Source organism: Euprymna scolopes, chromosome 20, assembly GCF_053919585.1.
Source record: "Euprymna scolopes isolate OS-2025 chromosome 20, ASM5391958v1, whole genome shotgun sequence".
NCBI classification, from domain to species: Eukaryota; Metazoa; Mollusca; class Cephalopoda; order Sepiida; family Sepiolidae; genus Euprymna; species Euprymna scolopes.
Genome location: NC_136501.1, coordinates 5280792 through 5286910, shown reverse-complemented (window position 1 = coordinate 5286910; position 6119 = coordinate 5280792).

Here is a 6119-nt window from a genome sequence, read left to right as displayed (position 1 = left end):
CAGGCAAGGTTTTTCCCATGACACCAAAGCAAACAGAATCTGTGCTGTTGTTTAGATATCTTGTTCCTTGTTGTGTTAATCTAGGAGGTCCACCCTCCCAGGCTTTGCATTCACCCTTTGAGAAAAGGTGCTTATTGTTAATCGCCTGAGACGGCTCCACTAGGGAACGCCAATAGGCCTGTCCACATATTCTTTTGTAGTCCAGAGTGCTCTTCTTGTAGAACGCTGATTGTTTTAATCCCATTTTTCGACCCTTGTGTCACATCATCCCACCGTGGGAAGGACATAAAAATGTTGGCCAATAAATCAAAAAGGGAAGAGGTGAAGGTGTGATGCAGCAGATTCTACCCAAACAATTGACATCCACACTTCAATTGTGAAATATTAAATCACTGCTAAGCAATAGTTTATATTTATAAAAAGATGAATTCCTTCTTTTAGAAGTTGTTTTTAGCATACTTTTTTCATTTATTTTCACCCCAAACAATGCATACTGCCCCCAGGAACGTAAGGGGCTACTATTTGGGATCAAGTCTAGCAGTGGACTGTGGGGATTTGAGCAGCAAGATATCTGTTTACATTGCATTTAAACCTGCAGATTAATAGAGCCAGGGTAACAGGAAACAGGGAGGGAATCCCAAAGTCTAGGAGTTCAATGGAAGAAATTATTAGAGTAGAGGGCTTTCCAACATCTAAGAACAATGAAGATGTGGGATTTTGCTGCTTACCAGATTCATCAGCAGCATGTATGCACAAGGTCAATGAGTTCATCGGAGCAGATTTCATTAAAATACTTGTAAAACAGGCACAGGTATGCAACATTGCGGCGATGTGACAGGGGTTGGAGCTTGACCGATATTGGATTTGGAGGCTGTCTCAGAGGGAAAGACTAGTGGTAGATGCTCCATCCCAGATGCGGCAACAATACTTGAGCGTGGGTGAATTGTGGCTTTGTAAAAATAAAAGATGATCTATGGTGTATTAATTTTCTAGCATGGTAGAGGGAGCTGACATTATTTGCAATAGACTTGGCAATGTCCCCAAATATTTATTCTAATTCGTATTGCCTGGGAATGTTAAACTTGATTAATGTTAAGCGTTAATGCTAAGAGGAGTTTGAAAAATCGACTCTCCGATAGAGTGTATTTTGTTCATTCAATTACCGGAAAAAACGGCTGTCCTGGCTAGTAAAATATGTAATAATCTTTTATTGAGATCAATGTTGTTGGTTTTTTTTTTTTTCACAAATAGACATATTCGAAAAGCTAATTGGTTTGCTTCTTCCGTAATTAATTCCAGAAATATTATGAATATCACAAAAAGATTTAGAAAATAAAAAATTTTAAAAAATCATGCAGATTTAACAAATCAAACTTTGCTGTCAAGAACGTGATTGAATACTTTTGCAATAGAAATGCAATTTCTATATCCGCCCCAAAGCTAAACGATTCTCAGTTTGGAGAAACCAAGTAATTTTCCATGTCCCCTCTCAGCAATGTGACCCCTGACATGACACAAATATCTTCGAATGTGAAATGATTATAATCCCCCGTTCAATTACCCTACAATGACAAATAAAGAGACGCTTTTAAACAGGACATCAATTCAACCACTTAAATGCTCTGATCATGTGCAAACCACAAAGTCCATTTATCCCATAATCAACGTCGAGCGATGGGAAGTGATAGGGTTACTGCAACAAAATTTTTACAATAATCATTTTCAATGAAACATTTACAGTTGAAATGGTAGTTTATATTGGGTTAAAATTGCAGTTTTCAATAAATCATTTACAGTTAACATAATTAAATTATCGTTTTAATTTGAAATATCATTTTTCAATCAATCATTTTATTTGAAGTAGCAGTTTTCAATGGCTGATTTTAGTTGCAAAAATGCATAATTTAGCATGCTGTTAAAATAGTCTTCCATAAACCCGTCACATCTGAAATAGCACTTTTCGTTTAATTTAGGTTAGCAGTTTTACTGAATCGTTTAGGATTAGGATGTGGTTAAAATGGCAGTTTTTAATGAATCATTTAAGTGAAAAAAGCAGTTTTCCATGAATCGTTTTAGTAAAAATGGCAGTTTTCAATGAATTATTAAAGTGAAAAAGTTTTCCACGAATCACTTCAGTTAAAATGGCAGTTTTCAATGAATCATTTAAGTGAAAATACCAGTTTTCTACGAATCATTTCAGTTAAAATAGCAGTTTTCGACGAATCATTTGAGTGAAAAAAGCAGTTTTAGATGAATAATTTAAGTTAAAATGGCAGTTTTCAATGAATCATTTGAGTGAAAATATCAGTTTTCCACGAATCATTTCAGTTAAAATGACAGTTTTCATTGAGCCATTTGAGTGAAAAAAGCAGTTTTCCACGAATTCAGTTAAAATGTCAGTTTTCATTGAATTATTACGTTTGAAATAACAACATTTAAGGAATCATTTTGGCTAAAATACAGTTTTTAACGGATCATTCACAGTTAAAATATAAATTTTTGATGAACCAGTTACAGTTAACATGTTTATAAAATAGCATTTTCTATAAATCATTTTAAATTACGAAGTTTGTTTCATTAAATTTTGATAAATTACTTTGGTATCTGCCGCTGCATGTTCTGTAGCAATTTCAGTCAGTCGGGCGCTTTATGAGGGCTTTATTAACATTCACAAACAGAATGAGAGATCTCTGAGTGGGCTTTAAAGAAAAGGAAAGAGAGAGAGATAGAGAGATTCGTACGAATATGAAATTGTTTTTCTTTTATCTTTCTCTCTGTTATTACCCTTCTTTTTATTTTATTTCTGTTCACAGCGTTTTAATCGATGTAACTTTCGACCTTCTTCAGGTGAATCTTGTTCAACTCTGGAATCTTTCTATCAAATTCGAGAATCTTTCTGTCAAACTCGAGAATCTGCATGGAATTTCGAACAATCCTTCATTTAATCCACAAGGGTAGCATGATCTTGTTCCTTTAGTGACGACTGGGTAAAAGTCCTAAGTAATTTGCAGTTGTTACTCGCACTGAAGATTGCATCTTCAACCTCCAGAAGAGTTTTACTTTACACCTGATTAAAATAATAATTTAAATTAAATAAAGAAGTATAGAAATTTAATTTAAGAAATCAATGAATCGTATTAATAAAGCATATAAAATGGACATAGATAATTACTGGTAATATTGTATGATATTTTGTTTGAATTTTTTTTTTTTAAATGGAGATACGAAAATAGGTAAATATTCAAATCTTTAAAAAAAATACTTTGCAAGGATGCGATATAGGTAAATATTTTCGCTTGCTTTCTTTTCCATAATGTTTTATTATTAAAGTGTTTTTTATTCAATAAATCTGAAGAAAGGCTGTTCTTGTGAAAATTTTCAAACAACATGATGTCTGAATTTGTCCGAATAATCTTGAAACAATTGTAACTAATGATGAAATACACTATTTGTTGCTATCAACCCATTCTTTGAAGTCTTGGCTTTTGTTAAAACAATATCTATATCTATATATATATATATATATATATATATATATATATATATATATATATATATATATATATATATATATATGTGTGTGTGTGTGTGTGTGTGTGTGTGTGTGTGTGTGTGTGTGTGTATATAATGATTCTCATATGTTAAGTTTCCGAGTTTAGTTTGACAAGATACACCTGAAACCTTGTGTGAATAACACTCAAGATGTGAACAAGAGTCCAAAGAATCCAAATATTACGAATAAGAAGTTTCATTAATTCTAATCTTGTTTAGTTTTTGTTTTTTGTCATTTTTTTTTTTAATTATTTTCATATTTCAAACCATTATCCTCTTCTTAATGATTGTTATATACATTGTACTCTCTAGCCATCTTCAGTTACCTTCTCTTCGTTGAAATTGGAAGTTAGTTAGGGAAGCATGAGACTGGAAGGGAATTCCAAAGTCTCCCAGGAAGAAACTCTTCGAGTAGAAGGGTTTCTGGCATTTAGGGATCTCTACACTAAAGAAGTGGGATTTTACTGTTTATCGGGTTAGTTGAGATTATTTACGTATGTAACTTTTGAACACCATTACAGACACATTTATTCATTATAATAAAATCCTATCTTACTTCCTACGAGTTACATCATCACGATTGCCAAGATCTATAGATGAAGTAGTTCGTATTTTCCCCTCTACCTGAAAAGTCCTCCCACTCTCCCAGTCAAGACCGGGTAAATATATAACCATTATAACTATATTGACCTGACACCCTTATTAACTGGATTAAACACCCATATACATACAACTACCATTACACTTCACTATTCGAAAATAATGATTTCTCCCCACTAACATTCCGCCTATTCTCATTGGCTGCGACCATGAAATTCTATTATTTCGGATTATTCACAATCATACAAAAAACAAACACGTCAGCTCTTAAATATGACCGCTGAATCGCCACGCATTGTTTTAAATCATTTATACTTTCCTATTATCACTTTTCCTCTACTTTACAGACTACTGTTTACAAAAAAAGCTCACAGTTCCTCAATAGAAAACAGCCATAAAAATAGGTTAGTGCAGCTTCCTCACATTATGTTTACATCCACTGCAACTACCATTGCTTCTTTGGTTCATCGTCATAAATTATGCTATTTTGCATTATTTGGATTCACATTATTTACATATCTTAACATTAAACAAATCGCAGTTTTCTTTTTATCACATCCGGTTTCAGCGTCCTAAATGATGTGATGATAAAATGAACTGCTCTCTTAGTAAACGTTTAAAAACTTTTCTCTGTAATCGAGTATTAATAGAAAAACAACGAATCACCGATACTTACATTACATGACAACATTTGCCCAAAAAGCAGCGGCACCTTTTCCTTTGATTTAGCAGTAAGTAATACTGGTTTTTCACATCAATTAACGAACCAACAATATTACCAGTCGCTCAAAATGTTTACAAAATAAGCTGCAGCAACAATTTCATTTTCTTTTATAACACCACATGCTATGATAACCTTTGTAAAACATTTGTCTTCTACATTAAAAAACAAAAATCGTCCCAGCTTAAAATAAAGAAAGATTTATGTAGGTGTAAAAAAAGATGAAATAATTGATTATCAGCATATGCCGATGTGTCAGAAAACAAGTGACGCTATATTTGAACATTTCTGGAGCGTTTACTTTTGTAATAAGATTTAGATTCTGAAATGAACGAATTGTCAGCTGTCAGCCAATGATATTTGGTGGAATGTGCGAAGGGAGAATTTATTATTTTTGAATTTGGAAATGGAAAGCTCAATGTATGGCTATGAGTATAGGATCCAGTTAATAAAGGTGCAACCCCAAATCTGTCAAAAGTGCAGAATTCCTCCCGGTGATTAGTGGGTTTGATAGGAGAACTTGTTATTTAGAGGAAAAAATAGGAACTACTCTCTCTAAAGATGGTTATGATTGTGATTATGTTGCTCCTAGGACGTAATGTAGGATTTTATTTTAATGACTAAATGTGTCTAAAATGGACTTCTAGCGGCTAATAGTCCGGAGATAATAAATTTGTGTGTGGCATCTGTTGTTGCAAACCTACAGAGGAAAATTTCTGTAATCAAAATATTATATGGGAGATAACATAGCAGGATTTGTGGTTTACTACTCTAGATCAGCCGTGTACTCTATGTTTCGATGACTATTCATAGAATCAAATTAAAGAATGTGGCTCCTCACCAGACACGGATGTCCATTTACAATAAAATCCAGCATACGTCATATTGTTATTTTCTTCAAAAATATAGTAATTTTTATACTCTGCATCTTATCTACACCATTGCCATCGTCAAGCGATACATGATGCAGATTCATTTGCGGAAGTCCAATCTAAAACTGTCGGTTTCAAAAACAGATGCCAAGAAGCAAATATCGAAGTTTTGGACTGATACAAGTTGATACACTTTGATCAAAAAAATCCCAAAATTTTTAGATCAATAATTTCTTTAAAAACACAGTAAAGTAAAGCCACCATTCAAGTTATCATAGGAACAACTGGATTCATGAAAAAGAATTTAAGAAACTACCCGAAAGATACAAACAATTGCAATCAAAGAAACGGTTAGAACTCTCTCGGTTGGAATG